At 42.5% G+C, this 18385-nt stretch overlaps 1 protein-coding gene across 15 annotated transcripts in view; it reads right to left on the bottom strand.

Moving 5' to 3' along the window:
- DLGAP2 (DLG associated protein 2) overlaps positions 1-18385 on the bottom strand; it is a 578727-nt gene that overhangs the window by 69977 nt on the left and 490365 nt on the right. The gene's annotated exons all lie outside the window — the stretch shown is intronic.

The following is an 18385-nucleotide window of genomic DNA, read 5'->3' on the forward strand; positions in this document are numbered from 1 at the left end:
ATCTACACATTTAAATCTTGGGCGGTTCTTTTATTTACAAGCACCACTGCTTAATCCTTTCCCAAGCTATTTATGCTAAAATCTGAATCTGGGTACTTCTTCTATGCTAAGATTACAGTGGTTTACATCGATTTTATCCATTTTATTTATTTATTTATTTATTTATTATATTTATATACCGCCCTCCCCGGAGGCTCAGGGCGGTTTACCCTTTGAATATCTTTTTAACATCATTAAAATAAATGTCTTTATGTGCATAAACTTTCCACTTTCCAGAAAATAAGTGAGCTGACATTACACTCTATTGTTTTGATTTCTCTCTATGAGATGAACAAGGGGGAGGAATGTGGGAATTAACTGACTCCTATCTTTACTATGCTAGCTTCCAGTAGGTCTTATTTCAAACTGAGTCTCCTGACTCTTAGATAATGAACACTTTCATGTAATTTTTCTCTTTCTATTTTTCAAGGAATGAACTCACCATAGTGATTCAATTGGTCAATGTGACCTGATTCAGTTAATTGGTGACTTAAGTTTACTTTAAGCAGGACAACTTGTTTTACTCTTTTTCTGCAAACACTGAGATATGCTTTTCCACCCTTCAGCTGCAAAACTGTCAGGGCTCTATCTTTAAAAATTCAGTATCAATTGAGAAAACAAGAACCCAGGCAGGGTCTCCCTGGGCTATTGCTCCTGGCCTCCTGCTTGGAACTCCAAAACAACTTCCCAGATCTGTGAGTCCTTGAATTGTATGGAGACAAGAAAATCAGACCTTGTAAAAATGTCTAAAGGTTGATTAAATTATTAAAATAATTGACTATGCAGTATGCTCTCTTTAGTTCAGCAACAAGAAATCAAAGAAGCTAACTTTTTGGTTATTCACATGTTATAGACTGTTTCATGTAGTGTTCGTATGTTCTTATGTAAACCGCTCTGAGCCTCTGGGGAGGGCGGTATATAAATATAATAAATAAATAAATAAATAAAATAAATCTAAAACACTGCATATCTTGGCAGTAGATGGCAAATCTCTAGCAGCTTAAAATCCAAACATTCTATATGTCACATTCCATCATGATGAACCATAATATCGAAGCATGCTAGCATGGTATTAGCATAACTCCTTTTAGCCTATACCTTTATTATAACTTTCTGCCTTATGGCATCAGGTGGTCTCTTGGGTCCAATCAAGAATCTTCTTCTTAGACACTTTCCAGAGGATGTTGGCAACTGCTCCTCATGCCCCCCTCCCATCTGATTATGCAACTGAGCATAAGTTCTCACCGTTTGCCCAATTACTAAATTTTTGCCTCCATTCTTGAAAGACATAATGATTGTGGTTGCAGGAACACTGGAATCAAACACCTGTGAGTAGAACTACACCTTTTAATATTCATGTTAACCCTAGAGAGGAAATCACAGTCACCCATCCACCTTACAAGGACATGGCTAGCCAACCTGATCAGCAGTACTAATATAGATCACAGTGAGACACCTGACATAAACCCCCAAGAGAACAAACCCAGCAGATACCTTATGTCAAGAAAGAAAAGAAACAAAACAATGAAGGAATTGTTTTAAGAAGAGGAATATAGGGGATGGACAAATGAGATAGTATAGAACCACAACAAAAATGTGACAGGTGAAAAATTATGATAGAGGAAACACACTGCTGCATAAACTCTGACAAGCAATCAAACAGGTCTGACTCCTTTCTTCCAACAAAAAATACTCACTGTAGTTCGAGTAATGGTGACAAACATGAGAATTTGTTTTAGATTCCCATTCACTGCAGTTGCGTACATTTTTCCTCAGTTAAATGTTACTTCCCAGACAAATCCAACCCGTTCTTGGAACTGCTTTTCACTTAAATCGCTATTAAAAACAATTCTGTTTCTAATCTGTATGTAGTGAAATGAGTTTTAATACTGCACTCTGAGCCAGTCTAACTTTATGACCTTTTATATAATAAAAGCAAACATACAAACGGTAAGATGCCTCAGCTGAAGCAATCTAAATCGATACATACTTTTATGTCATGCCACTAAGTTAGCAACCTTTGATTTCTGTATCATTTTAACGTTCTTCACAGGAATTCTAATGAATCATAGGGTGAAATGTGCAATTTTATTGATGGCTATTGGAAAGTTAAGCAAGCATCCTTTCCTCCCTTTTACATTTTCATTTAATGCAGAAAAGAACAAGAAGTAGCAAAGTTTGAATAGGACACTCGCTGAGTGACTGAGTTTTCTTTTATTCAGGCTAGAAGTTGTTGCTTATTTTATTCTTAAATTAATCACGACAAAATTATATCAAAATTATATCAAATACACTATTAAAATACACTACATATTAATTCTGCCATCCAAATGTAGTGGAATTAAATATTACTATGCAGTGCTGAAAGACATCAATTCAGTCTTTTAAATTATTTGGTATTATTAAGGATATTATGGTTCCTATTGTTGGAAATGAAGGCCTTTGCACTGTCTCTTAGCCTCAGACTTCACAGGGGGACCATAGAGAGCCAGTGAGATAGATAACTGAGCATTCTTCCTTTCCAGTGTTCTGTTGCCATCCCTTTGATGTAAGGATTGGGGCTCCGAGGGAATCTTCCTTCCATCTAACACTACCTCTCTCTTAATACTCAGTCTTGCTTCTCAATCACACTTCTCAATCATTATGTTCCCTGAAGGACATTATGCTCAGCAAATACCATCTTGCTGGTGATCCCAGGCTCTAGAGAAGTCTCTCTGGTCTCAACCAGATATGGGACATTTTCAGCCCTGTCCCTGGCTTAGTGGAATGAGTAGCCAGGTGAGATCTGGGCTATCAAAGTTCTGCAGGGCTTGCAAAATGACACTCTTCTACCAAGCCTATGGCTGAGACCATAGTGGCTCATAATCCAGTTAGCCCTACCCTTCCCTGTTTTACTTCAATACTATGTTCTCTTTTCCCACTCCAAGGGGATCCACCAATAAATGAACAACTAGCTAGTGGATAGAGATGGATAGGAGTGTGTGTGTGTATGTGTGGGGGGAAAGAAATGATTATGATTTATGATTTTATGGATGTTTTACTGATGCTTGCTTTTATCTATGAACCACCAGAAGCCAACTCGTAGGGAGAGGGGGTACAGAAAACTAATAAATAACTACCACTAGAGCAGCATAAGCTTCCTGAAGCTCCATTCATCCTTGTTAGAGATGTGCATTCAACTAAACTGAGTTGGGGGGGGGGGAGCTGAAAAACACCGGACCAGAATTTTCCAGGTATTATTTAAGATTATTATAGATTCTATGATTACAGATTCTTTGATCTGATCAGTTACTGATATAGCCACAGTAGAAGCTCTCAGCAATTGTAGCACCAGCTGATCCTCTCAGGTCTCTGAGGTACCGCAAGAGACCTCCTCGCTGCACACAAATTCTCGGTAGCTTCTACTGCGTAGTGTTTTAAACTGTGTGGCAGCAGAAATGTTCCCAGTTGGGTCTATGTGGGGTAGGGAGACCTCTTCCAGTTCAATGCATATCCTGAAGACAGCTTCTGATGCCAGGTACCTTTTGGATCTTGCAGTTGGATCTGTTTTGCTCTCATTCTACTTCTGCATTGCAATATGTGTTTATGCACTGCAATACAGTTATATAGTTTGTTTCCTGTTTACATAATAAACACTCTAAATCCCCTGAAATTTTGAAATTAATCTGTTTCTCAAATAAATTGTTAATTTCACCATTACTGCATAATCCGCAAATTTATTCTCCCATTGTTCTAAAGTTGGACATATGTCTAATTTCCATTTTGCTGCATAGATTATTCCAATTGTAAAATTATTAGAGTTAGGTAGATAAAAAATATGCTATTAGGAATATTGCCTATCTATTATATTTTTATACTGCCCTCCCTTGCGGCTCAGGGCAGTTTACACAAAACAGAGCAATTCATAACATCAGGTAAGCAACAATAACAGTGGTTTCCATAACTGAAGATAACAAGTACTATAATATTTCCTGTAACAACATTAACTTGCTAACAATGAAACCATAGGTTAATCAGTTTGGGATTCAGTTCATGAGGAGGGGTTTCTAGGGATTCAGCAGATACTGTTGGTTTGGTCAGCCTCAACCAAATGCCTGGTGGAAAAGCTCCCTTTTGCAGGACCTGTGGAAGTTCAGTCAGCACCTTGATCTCTTCAAGGAGCTCATTTCATCAAGGGGAGGTAAGGACAGAGAAAGCTCTGGCCCTGGTTGAGGTCTAACATGCTTCTTTGGGGCCAGGGATCACAAGCCAGTTGGAAGAGATAGAGCATAGAGTTCTTTGGGAGGTGTAGGCAGTGAGGTAGTCTCTCAGGTACACTGTGCCCAGACCGTGTATGGCCTTAAAGGTGATTATCAAAACCTTATGTTTGATCAGAATTCCATTGGGAGCCAAAGCAGTTGTTGGAGAGTAGGCTGGATGTGGGACCTCCACGGTGTTCCATGGGAAATTTAAATTTTAAAATATACAGAAATATCTTTTTGCTTTTTTACAAGTTCAATACATGGTTCTTTCTATATCTTGACATTTCCAACATTTTTTAAAAATAATTTTTATCTAGGGCCATAGATGTAAATCAAGATAAAATTGATGAGTTAAAAATAGTAGCAGTAAATATAAATGGACTGAATTCTCCTATAAAACACATTAAATTTTTCAACCAATTAAAAAAACACAGATATTTTATGTCTATAAGAAACCCTCAAAAAGGAATATATTTTAAATAATAAAAAATTAGGTAAAGTATATCTTGCTTCAGCCTTAAACAAAAACTGCAGAATACCAATTTATATAAACAACACACAATTAGAAGTTATAGAAGAATTAAGAGGAGAAGGAAGATATTTAATTTTAAAATGAAAGTTCTGGAAAGCAAAGTATGTATGCTAGCAATAGTATATGTACCAAACAATACCAACATTGTTTTGATAATTTGTTTTCAAGCAATTCTAATTTCAAGATAAAAATGTTTTTTAACACAGTTTTAGATCCAAAAATAGAGCCAGAAATTCTAAACATGAGCAATTACTGAAAAATGTATTCCAGTATTTGGAAATACTGAAATTAGAAGACTTTTGAAGGATCAAACATTACAAAGATAAAGACTTCATATTATTTTATAATAGACACCAAACACTTTAAAATAAACATCTGTTGGATATAAAAAAAACCTAACAATGAATTTAGATAAAGCAGAAATTCAACTAAAAATGTTTGCAGATCAAAACCCCATCGTCTACAATGCAACAGAAAACCTAGAGGAAGAGGGAGACTAAACAATGCTCTTTTACTCCTGTGATAAACAAATGTAAAAAAGTTTGGAAGAATTTTTGAAAATACGTAGTTCCAAGAGTGGTTTAAAGAATTGTGGGGCCTGTAGGACCAGAGCTAATTTAAGGATTCTTAGGACCGTAGCAGAGAACAATTTCAGCGGGAACAGCCAGACTTGGGGTGGAGGGCCCCCCCACAGTGGAAAGGGATGCCACTCTGAGTGTCCTTAATGAGGGGAAATAGGGGAAGAGAAAGGTTACAGACCTCATCCATGGGTGGAGGCACCACGTGGGAACCCTGGAAGTACAGATCCCATAGCATATGATCCATATACTACATGGATAAACTGGTCCTGCACAATACAGAAGGAATGTCCTCAGCTACAATTTGGGAGGCAAGTAAAGCTTTCATTACAGGATTCTTATTAGCAGCTGCTGCCAAGAAGAAAAAAAGGTTGGGGGGACCAAGTTATTAGAAGAAAAAAAATCAGAGCTAGGAGCAAGAACAAAAAACATATTCTAATCATTATATATTTTTGGAAATCAGACAATTAAAATCAATTAGATATATTATAAATGGAAGAGTTACGGAAAAAAATTAAAAATTTTTAAACAAAGGTATTTTAAACATGAAAATAAAACTTGCAGGTATTTGGCATACTGTCTTAGGAAGGAATCATAGAGTTGGAAGGGATCTCCAGGGGCATCTAGTCCAACCCCCTGCATAAAGCAGGAACTCACAACTAACTGCCCTCCCACAGTGCCTCCAATTTCATGCCCAAATTATCCCCCTCTCAAAAAAAAAAAAATCTGCAGAATCCAGCCTGGCCTTAAGGAAATTCACCTACCATCTCATAGTGGTGATCAGCAGTTCCCTGAGTATGAAAGGAAGGGCCACAAGAGACAAACACTGACACATCCCTTCCTGCCCACCCACACACAATCTGCCTAAGTCCATAAAATCACAAAAAAACAGGTGGTTCTGAATAAGCATGCCAACAGGGCCCTGATGGAGCTAAAACAGTTCTGCAGGGCCTTCAAAAGGGAGCTCTTCCGCCAGGCATTTGGTTGAGACCAGGCATAACCAGCAACATCTGCAGGACCCCTGCTCCCTCCCTCCCAGAAATCTATCAACGCGTTCTGTTCCTGGACCTGTTTGTACTTTATATCTATTTCACTGTTAACTTAGCTGAAACACATTCAGCTGCATGCCTTTGTTCTCTCCCCCAATCATTGCATTTCCCCCTTTCCCTTGGCTTCCACCTAAAAAATCTACCTTCTCATGCTGTGTGATGAGAAAGCCTAGTGGATCTTTCTATTTCATTTCATTTCAGTTTTACTTTAAGCTTACTTGAGTATACAACCAAATGAATTCCTACAGTCGCCTCACTTTTATATCCACCGAATGTTGAGTCTGCTCAGTTCCTCCTAAAGTCTTTGGGTTTGAATTATTTCCCTTCCTTCCTTTTGCTTTGGAGCTTTGCTGTCACTGTTAAGGCCCCCACCACTCCCATGTTTGGGCAGGGCTGTAGCATGGAGCAGTTCAGAGTACTTTGAGGGGAGTTTTGATTACCTGCTCATTAATACTCTGGCCTCTCATTCGCCCCCTCTTCTTTTCATTTTTCCTTTCACTCTGATTCTCTTTCCTAACTGACAACAAAAGGAAGATAAGAGTAAAATTGTTAAAGCTGAAAAAAGCACAGCAGGTTAGAAAGCAAAAGAACTCAACTGCGAGGAAAAAACTTTGTGCTATTTAGATGGTGAGACCAAGTAAGAGCTCCACTTAGTGTCATTTGTGGCAACAGAGCACTTGTTGCTGCAGCCGCTGCTGTCCTTCTCTAGTTTGCTCTGTTCTGCTTTATTTCTGTCTTGCTTTTACCTATGTGTAATTTAAGTTGTTATAATTTGTTTTAAGATCAAGATAGGTGAGGACACTTCCTTTTCCTGATTTTAACTTTAATTTTAATAACATTCCCTAACAAGTAAATTGTAGGGCCCATTCCGCACAAGGATCAATGTTGCCAATTGGTTTTACAAAGCGGAAACGCTATTTTAAATAGTGGAATCTCGGCGTTCCGCATACCTTCATTTATAGTGGAATCCAGTAGCGTTTCATTCGTTCCCTACAGGTTTCCGGTCTCGCAGGAATTGCTAGAAAGGAAGCGATTTTTTCTGTGCTTGTTCCCGCCCCTGGCCGTCAATCAAACTAACAGCCAGTGGGCGGTTGTTATCATGCTCCCGAAAAGCCCCTTTCCCTTTAAGCACAGTTAAAAAAAAAACATGTTTCAACTAATATGCCTTGATTCTTCCTAACGTAGAGACCCATCTAGCAGGCGTGTGAGCTGGCAAGTCGTTACCACGCTCCCCCGAGTGGAAAAAAAATCCCCCCCCGCACAGGTGCGATTTTTGGGCGAAATTAAAGGGAACTGGAAAACAGGGGGCTGTGTTGTGCTTGGGGACTTCGGGGAACTTTAAAGCACTTCTGTGGAGGGACTGTAGCTGGAGAAGCCTCGCTGGGTGAATCAAGCCTCGCTGGTTCATTGCTTTCCCTGCTCGCTCCAAGGAAAAAAAAATTGCAATCGCTTCGCCGGAAGTTTGGAGGAGAGAGCCAGGGGGAGGGACTTTGTTGCAACCGCTACATTGAGAACGCACAGGTCTTTTTCGCAAGTGTTGCAGGTTCTTGGCAGGAGTATAGCGATTTTCTGAGGGTGAATCCACTTTTCTGGATTCCCCGGAAATCACTACAATGAAGCGATTTTCGCACTAGTGTTGCAGGAGTGTTGCAGATTGCTCACGACGTCATGCGGAACGTAGTTTTAGTGGCGAAAACAAAATGCAAGACTAGTGCTATATTAAAGGCGTGCAGAATGGACCTAGGTGTTTCTTAATATTATATGGAAGGACTTGGAGCCACTCCATATAGTAGATGGGACCTTTTGTAATATTGCAACAGGGATTTGAGAAGCATAAGTTCCAAGAGCCAATTAGTTAACGAGTTGGAATTTACTTTAGAGTGCAAATTTTACACAACTCCAAGATCCACCCCACTTCACTAAAGAAGAGCCTAGTATGAATTGCATGTGCAATTGTACTTTTGATGACTTCATGTTTCCATCTCCTAAACAAAGTCAGGCAGAAGATCCTCCCAGACTCTATCACAATTCTGGAAATAGCTTTGAAGCTTTACAATTATCTTCAGACAATTTTCTTTTACCAAGCAGTGTAAATACAGATGGCACACACTAAGAGGTAGCTACAAATTTATTCAAATTGCAGAACACATCCCAACATTCTGAGATACCACAAAATGGGGACTCAATATTGAACCTTTTGTTATTACACACTTCACTTATTGCAGACACTTAAAAAATATGCATGAAAAAAATGAGCATCTTTCCACCCAAATTCTAAATAGCAACTCAGTGAGGAACAGGAGAAAAGGCTATAATATTATGAAAAATCCTTCCTCTGTTCCTGGCCCTTACAGAATTGTGTTAGACATTTGTTGCTTTAGAGCAGTGGTCCCCAACCTGCGGGCCGCGGCCCGGTGCCGGGCCGCAAAGGCCATGGCACCGGGCCGCAGCTCCCTCTCCCCGCCCCGCCCCCGCAGTAAAAAACTTCCCAGGCCGCAAGCTTGCGGCCCGGGAAGCTTCTTACTGCGGGAGGCGGGGAGAGGGAATCAGGGCCGGGCCGCGCCTGTGCGGGCCATGCCCGCTCGGCCCGATCCGCGGGCGCGGCCCGTGGGCGCGGCTCGCGGGCGCGGCTCGGGTGCGGCCCGCGGGCGCGGCCCGATCCGTGGGCGCGGGGCGCGGCCCGCGGGCGCGGCCCGATCCGCGGGCGCGGCGTGGGCGCGGCCCGATCCGTGGGCGCGGCCCGCGGGCGCGGCCCGATCCGCGGGCGTGGCCCGCACGGGCGCGGTCCGCGGGGGCGCGGCCCGATGCCCTGCCGGTCCCCAGCCTCGGAAAGGTTGGGGACCACTGCTTTAGAGGAACTATTAATTTGAGCAACAAACAGCTTACAAAGGAGCATCTAGCATCTCTTTGAAATTTACACCCTGCCTCAATTGATCTAAAATATGACTATCTGTCCAATAACCTTACTTCCTTTAGATTAGTGCTTTTCTGTTATTCCCCAAAACTATCTTTAATTTTGTCAAAACTGGGACTGGTTCACAGCCATAGTGTTTCTCCTCAACAGCCTCTCAAAACTAATGCAGTTACCTCTCTTCTCCCCTCTATGTTTTCACTGACAGATTTAACGGAACCATTAGAAAATCAAAATTGCACCCCAATATTTTCAAAGGAAAATTACTTGGATGCTATTGATGGGCAAACGGATGCTATCAAGAGATTTGAACAATTACAAGGTCACTTGATTAAAGTTCAACAAAGGAATGTAATTAAATTCATTAATAAAGTCAATAGTAATAGTAAAAATGTAGAACTCACTATGTACGAAAACTCTCAAACTAAGGAAAAAAGAAAGCAGCCCACTAAGAAATCGGAAGAAAAGGGAAACCATCACCACTTGATAAAGCTCTTTGGAGAGATTATTCCCTTCTTTGTAAAGAAATTGTCTCACAATGTTCCACCACCTGACTCTTCAATCCTGATTCCCCTGGAACCCAAAATTCAGATATGCTCTGTAAATCCCAGTATTGCTCTTTAAGATGGCCCGATTGAAAATGCCACTTCTGACAGTCAATTACAATACTCTTGTAATAATATGAAAATAGAAAGTTGGAAAGTGTCTGGCTGTAAAACTAAATGCCTCCTTCCAGAAATCAATTCCTTTTTCTACCTTTGGTATTATCACAAGAGATTTTACTAAGTAATGCTATAACTTTCCCAGGATATATTATTTTCTCTATTTTCTCTAAGGTGGTCCAAAAGTGGGAGAAAGGATGGGGGTTAACCCGCCTCATATGATCTGCTCTTAATGTCTCTGAATTGGAAAAGGTGGCCTCATCTGATTTGATCTTGGCTATAATGATACTAGCAAAAAAGCCCGTTGTACTTATACAACATTGCACTTAATACAACAGGCACTAGACTTTCCACGTACACCCTTTGAGCAGGCCTTTTCAGGCCAGGAGGGAGCACTGGTGGGGACTCCCCTCCTCTCTCCTCCCAAAAAAGCCCAACATGGCCTCTCCTGGCATCAGCAGGCCTTTTCGGGGCAGGCTACCCCCACCCCTACCCCCACCCCAGGCAGGCTCGCCGAGGCCGAGAAAGGCTGATAAAGGCTGAAAGCTGATCCCTTATGAAGCCCTTCCTGGCTTAGGACTGTTTCTTGATTGGATCTAAACTTCCTGGGTGGGCCATTCCTGGATGAGGGCCAATCAGGTAGTTGGTCATTCATCAATTTGGATTTTATAAGGTTTACTTATTGTTTTTTTCTCAACTCAAAATTGGTAAGTATTGAGCTTCTGTTGGTCCTTACTTTTGTAAAACTGCCCTAACTATCCAATCTTTTGATACCCTAACTATCTAATCCTCATTGTAGGTAACCTCAAAGCTAGATGAGTCTTTGGTTAAAAAAGTAGTTAGGCTGTTAGGCAGAAGAAACTATTTTCCCCTGTCTATATAGCAGACTTTCAAACGATAATGCTGCAGATCTGAGATTGTTTGATTTTTCCTCGCTAAGAGGGTTAGTCGTCTTAAATAGACAGAAAGGAATTGATGAAAAAGGTGACTTCACTTTCTTTGGTCTCTTTCTTTGACTGATTATTTCATCATCACTGCAGACCATTTTGATCTAATCCAGATACTTAATGTCAAAGAACATATGGGGTACATCTTCCAATCTCTATCAGCCTTTGCATCCCTATAGAAAGTCATCTGCACGATAAGCACTTTTTCCATCTAACTTATAAGCAGAGATTTATATATTGCATTTGATGGTCAGTTATCAAAGAGGCAGCAATCAAGCTCCTTGACTTCTAAGAATTTCAGGAAAAAGAAAGAAAACTCATCGAACAGTTTGATTCCGTTACATCTATATATTCTTTCTTCAATATTTTCAAACCTTCGTAATTAAGCCATACTTGGGTATCCAAGAAATTAAAAGATCTAATACTTTGTTTGATAGTGTGCAAACTCTGCTCTGAGACCTCATGGTGAGGGGCAGTATATAGACAATGAATGAATGAATGAATGAATGAATGAATGAACGAATGAATTAATGAATGAATGAAAGCAAGCAAGCAAGCAAGCAAGCAAGCAAGCAAGATAGCAATACAACATAAACACTGTGCATTTAAAAGTAACCATATATTGAGAGGCAAAAGGGAACTGCTGAACCTAAAAGACCAAAATAGGAAAAGGCTAAATAAGAAAAAAAAAGAAAAGTACAGTGTATGTGGACTTCTGACCTCTTCAATCAATAACAAAGATTCTAGCCTCTTCTTCTCTTACAATAAAGGCACAAAAGCCCAATACAATCTGTTCCCTCTTAATAAAACAGTAAGGGGTGTTGGGTGGGCTGTGTCCGTGATCAAAACTCTTGGATTGGCCCCTTGGCCCCGGACTGACAAGCAAAGGGGCCACCCCATGCCCTTACAGACTGGACAACTCCTCCCCTTCCTCTTTCCACTGCTTTGCGCCTTCTAGTTGGGCCCTCACCAGGACAGACCAGCGTTCCAGGGCAATCTAGAGATATGGCTGCCAGTCTGCTCATGACCACCGCAGGGAGAGGAGGTCAGCAGGGCTGCCAATGGGAATGAGAAGAGGCTGTGCCAGCCCTTTTCGCCCCAAGGCTGTCCTAACTGTCTTCAGAGAGCAACGCAGGGGAGTCTGAGGACATTCCTTATGAGGGTGGGGAACTTTCCCCTTCTGCCAAAAAGTTGGCTGACAGGGAGGCCACAGAAAAGCCCCTTTTCACGTAAAATACAACTCTGGCTGGGGATTAGACACAGCCAAGCCATGTGTCTTTCTTCTTTGCAACTCTCTGCAGATTTGAGGCCACTGCACAGCGTTATTTTGCAGACGAAACTGGTTCTTTTGTCTCCTGTTTCATCTGCACAACAACCCTGGGCAGTAGGCCTCAAGTTTTTCAATTCAACAACAACTTGTGTGGGAGGCCTTAAATGTTTCTTCTCTACCACAACCCTTTCCAAAGTAGCCCTTTCTGCCTGGGGAGCTGATCTTTATACTCTACAGGTGAGCTGTAATTCCAGGAGCTCTCCAGGCCCTACCTGGAGGTTGGTTACCCCTCGGTTGGAAATATTCCTGGAGGTTTGGAGGTGAGACTTCAAAATCATACAAGGCCTCAGAGTCCAGCCTTCAAAGAAGCCATTTTTGCTTGCAGTTGGGAGGGAGTAGTGCAGGTGTGTCCCTCCTAGGCTATGGGCTATACCTAGCCCTTACCAGCAACTGTTTGTATTCTGGGGCACAGACCAGCAGACCAGCATCAGTCCTGTGAGTCTGGAAAGTGCGGGAAGATCTAAATAAATATTTACAGCCTGAAACTGTAAATAGTGAACAAGTAAATGGTTGGAGACACATGGGAACTGACTTGACTTTATCCAACCTTGGCCTGGCAAATAAAAAACCAGTATAAAAAAACCGTACTGAGGTCAAGACTACTGTGCACAGAGCGTCTTCCTCTTAGGGTTGCCAGCTTCCCTGTGAGGCTCTCTTCCCCACCTCCCTCATCGGGTCTACTATGGGGAGAGGAAGACGATTGAAAAATGCTTTGAGACACCTGAGGCCTGCTGGGTCACTGCGGCCCATTCCCAGTTCTCTTAGACCTCTCACAGCCCCACATAACTCACAGGTTGACTATTGTGGGGAGATGAACGGGAAAGGTGTTTGTAAACCGCTTTGAGACTCCTTTGGGTAGTAAACAACAGGGTACAAAAATCCATTCTTCTTCTAAGGAACAACCATGAAAGAAGCATGTGGGCACACAACATTTTATCAACAGTGAAAAAAATGGAAAAGACACCTGTGTACTGTAACTACCCCATGTGTTTTAGGGCAGAAGGGCATTTCGGTGTCTGTGGCCTAATTCACACAAGAAGGGAAATGACGCAGAACTGGGAGGAATTGGTTGCCATGTAATCTCCCCCTAAAAAGATTCTCCAGTCTGATTTTCCCTTCATGTATCTGAAGACATGGCTCTGGAAAGATCATCTGTAACCACTATGCCACAATTCCCAAAGATCAGTCCTCTCCCATACTCAATGAACATTCCACACCACAAGTTCTTGACACCCATATCTCCACACCCATGCCCTCATTTGCCACCACGCCACCACAACCTCCCACACAACACACACATTCAAGCCCATGCCCTTACAGACTGGACAACTCCTCCCTTTCCTCTTCCCACTGCCAAGCTCTAGCGCCCGTTGTATTCTTGAATACAATGGGCTTTTCCCCTAGTAAACCAATAAAATCAGTAGCCCCCCAATTAAAACATAAAAACAATCAACCATAAAACCAATAACAAGAAGGTGGCCAAAAATCAAAATAAGTCCTCAACTCTGACCCCACCGTCCATATCTCATAATGGCGTATGATGTAACAACTGGCAGGCTGGTGTACTAGCCAGCCTCCAAGCTAGGCAATTTGATGTACAGTGTGACCCACAAATCGAACAATCAATTCTCCCCCCTCAGCCAAAAGCCTGATGGAAGAGCTCCGTCTTATAGGCCCTGCAGAATGTTGATAGCTCCATCAGGGCCCTCAGCTCTTCCAGGAGCTCATTCCACCAGGCAGGGGCCAGAGCCAAGAAGGCCCTGGTCGAGACCAGGCGGACATCCTGGCAGCCCGGGATGACCAGGAGATTCATACCTGTAGAGTGGAGCACCCTTCAGGGGGCATAGGCAGACAAGCGTCCCTCAGGCCGCGTACAGCCTTGAAGGTTAGAACCAATACCTTGAACTTGATCCGGAAACAGACAGTTAACCAGTGCAATTGATGAATCACAGACAGGATATGGGCCCCCCAAGAATTTCGAGTGAGGACCCTCGCAGCCTCATTTTGTACCAGCTGTAATTTCTGGGTCAAGGACAAGTGTAGGCCCCTGGAGAGCAAGTTACAATCTAACCTGGAGGTGACCATTGCATGGATCACTGTGGCCAGGTGGTCTGAGGACAGGTAGGGCGCTAGTAGCTGAGCTTGGTGAAATTGGAAAAATACCGACTGGTCTACATTCATGACCTGAGCCTCCATTGACAGGGAGGCATCAAGAATCATGCCCAAATTCCTGGCCACTGGTGCAGGTGTAAATTGCACCTTGTCCAGGCATGGGAAACGCGCTGCCGAATCCTGTCCCTTCCCACTCACAGGACCTCCGTCTTGGAAGGGTTGTGTTTCAGGAAACTCTGCCTGAGCAATCCAGCCACTGCTTCCAAAGAGATGGCAAATGTTTCTTGGGGGGGGGGGGAGTCCGACTGGATGTCCAGCAGAAGATAGATTTGGGTGTCATCAGCATACTGATGACACCCCAGACCAAAGCCCTGGACCAGCTGGGTTAGACGGCGCATATAGATGTAAAATAGTGTGAGGGAGGGAATTGCTCCCTGTGGAACCCCTTATGGAAGCACCGCAGGGGCCAACCAATCCTCCCTCACTGCAACCCTCTGTGTCCGGTTCCAGAGAAAGCCATTTTAAGGCGGTACCCCTAATCCCAGACACAGCAAGGCAGTGGGTCAAGAATTCATGGTCGACCACGTCAAACGCAGCTGACAGATCGAGCATAATGAGGATGGCTGAACCGCCCTGAACCAGCTGGCGCTGGATATCATCTACTAGAGCAACCAACACAGTCTCCACCCTGTGGCCCAGACTGCTATGGGTCAAGGGCCGAAGTTTCCTTCAGAAATGCTAGGAGCTGGTCTGCTGTAGCCCACTCCACCACCATACCCAAAAATGCAAGATGCGAGACTGGTCAGTAGTTGGCGGGATCCCACAGATCCAGAGATGGTTTCTGCAGAAGAGAACGAACCACCACCTCCTTAAGCCTTTCAGGGAACTCTCCTGTTGTAAGGGAGAGGTTCACAATATCCCTCTATGTGCCTCCTATCTTCCTGTCACTCAGTTTAAGGAGCCAGAACAAGCAGGGATCCTGAAGGCAGGTGGTCACCCTCACTGAGCCTAGCAGTTTGTCCACTTCGGATAGTGAGAGCTGCCTGAAGCCATCAAACACCATATCCTGTGATGGCCATGGAGCCGCCAGTTCACGAACTGTATCAATCGTGGCAGGAAGGTCGTGGCGGAGAGACCAATAGATGGTATACTGAGACTTGCAAATCTCTACTATCAAGAATTACATTAAGCTCAGTTTTATACGCTCAGAGACTACACACAATTATCCATCTCTAACTCCACCAGTTGATAGTAAATATCTAACAGTTCCTCAGTACTGCTTTCATACTATTCATCTTTAAAGGTAAAGGTAAAGGCCTGTGCAAGCACCAGGTCATGTTTGACCCGTGGGGTGACGCCCTCTAGCGTTTTCATGGCAGACTCAATACGGGGTGGTTTGCCAGTGCCTTCCCCAGTCATTACCGTTTACCCCCCAGCAAGATGGGTACTCATTTTACCGACCTCGCAAGGATGGAAGGCTGAGTCAACCTTGAGCTGGCTGCTGGGATTGAACTCCCAGCCTCATGGGCAGAACTTCAGACTGCATTTCTGCTGCCTTACCACTCTGTGCCACAAGAGGCTCTATTCATCTTTAGGGCCTGTTTTTGTACTGCTATTATTATTATTAAAATTTCTTATCTTCCAACTTGGCAAGCCAGCTTGTGGCAGGTTACAACATAAAAACCCAAGAACAATAAAATCTCATTAAAACAATACAAAGCAATACAAAAAACAGCATGGCGGAAAAACCCAGTCCTTCCCCATACAATACTCCTGCCGCCGGGGTGGTGGAGGGCTATGTTGACATAACTACCTATGGGGGGAGGGGGCACAACCAGATCTTCCTTGTGCACTAGCCTTAAGCATAGACCTGGTGGAAGATCTAGAATTTCTTTACTTCTTTATTCAAGTACCCATTTTGGAGCAATTTCCAGGTATTTTCACTATCAACTTTGTTCGCTATATCTTCCCAAGATCACAAAGAGTGATATGGAGATACTTTTCCTTCCAACTGTCAAAGTGTGTTTTTATTTCAGTCTTTTTATAATGTTCCTCTGTCAGAGCTATGCATGACCACACTATTCCTTAGAGTTAGATGTAATGGAAAAGGACATTTAACAGAACCTTTACAGTCTACTAGGGCAATGAGACAGGGATGTATACTGGCCCCATTGTTATTTATATTCTATATAAATAACATGATTAACTTTTTTAGAGGGTCAGACCTCCATCTACCTAAACTAGTTCAATGGCATATCCCATTATTACTGTATACTACTATTAATCTTTCTTTGTTTCTGCAACCTTAAATAATTCTTTCTTGCCTACTTCAACTAGAAGTTCTTCTTTGCTTTTCTTGGTGTACTCATTCAGTGCTCATTTTTTTTCTCATCAACTGGTTGTTTAACATTCATGAGAATTGTTCCAAGTAATTTTCTTGGTAGTTAAAGACAATCAACTTCATTTCTAGGGTGCAGTGAATGATGCATAATTATTATCTTGTGAGTTTTGAGACCTACTGCCTCTAATTCTGCTTATTTCCAATCAATAATTACAATTGTATATCGTAGAACCGGGACTGCCTTTACTGTGTTCCTCCCTTTAATTTTGTTTGTAATATCTTTTTAAATCTTTGGTTATATTTTTCTTATCTAGGATATGTTTGATGTTCTCAGCTTCCAAAATTCCAAGATATTTGCAATTTTCTTTAACATTTAGTGTTCCAATGTTGACGTTGTTTGTCATCTTGATTAATTCTTTTTTTAAATGATGTTTCCTCTGTTCAGTGCTAAAGCTGCACAACTGTCAAGACCAAATTTCCTTGCAATATCTTTGCTGAATATTCAAACTGTACTTAGCAATCTCTGATGATGACTTTCCATACATTTTCATCTATATAAATGGATGTTAAATAGAGGTTAAATATGTTAAATATTTGGACCTGTCTTTGAAAGCTAGTATCCTAGGCCTGCACTGTGGTGAATGATTGTGAGTGGCATTAGGGCAATGACAAATTCTCATTTAATGAATATTATTATTATTAATATTATTATTAATAATAATAACGTTTATTTGTTGCCTGCCCTTCCAAACATTCAGCGCAAGTAACATCGATAAAATGAACTAGCAGTTTAAAACTGCCGGTGGATATTATTGTGGGCCATAACCATAAGCCTGCTGGAACAGCTCTGTCTTGCAGGTCCTACAGGACTGATCGATATATTAAGTGTTCCAATTTCTTCACCATTTACTATCAGTCTGGTGTTCCATTTACTCATGGCAGTTTTGATAAATGTTACAGTTTTGCTGATGTCTAAAGTATCTAGTATTTTCAGGATCCATGTCTGAGGGAGTGAATCAAATGCTTTCTTAAAATCAATCCAAGCAACATTCAGGTTGCTTTTCTGCTTTTTACATTCTAACAATCAATTTAAGATCAATCTGAGACCATTTTAACTGATCCTTAGGGATTATTATTGCAAATTTATCATTTATTGAATCATACTTTGACAACTTACTGACATATTCAGATAGCCAGTTCAGTAAAGGATGTCTTCTATACCAGTGGTCCCCAACCCCCGGTCCGGAGACCAGTACCCGTCCATGGATCAGTTGGTACCGAGTCGCGGCTCCTCCTTTTCCTCCTCCCCGGCTGCTGCCTCGGCGGCTGCCCTGCTACTCTGCCGCTGGCTCACCTTTGGTGCTCTCCGGCAGTTGCCATGGCTGGGGCACCCCCTCAGCATAGCACTGCGCAGATGCTGCTGGCAGCACCGCCCAGCAGGCGGCAGGAAGTCCGAGGCGCCAGCAGGAAAGCAAGTGGAGCAGGGGCTCAGGCAGCGGTGGCGACCTCCCTTGGCAAAAGACTACCCCCCCCCCCCCGGGCCTCAGTAAAATTGTCAAGCGTTGACCGGTCTCCGGTGATAAAAAGGTTGGGGACCACTGTTCTATACCACTTTGTATAGAGGTAAGAAGAACCACCAGGTC

This window comes from Paroedura picta, chromosome 1 (assembly GCF_049243985.1).
Source record: "Paroedura picta isolate Pp20150507F chromosome 1, Ppicta_v3.0, whole genome shotgun sequence".
In the NCBI taxonomy this organism is placed as follows: domain Eukaryota; kingdom Metazoa; phylum Chordata; class Lepidosauria; order Squamata; family Gekkonidae; genus Paroedura; species Paroedura picta.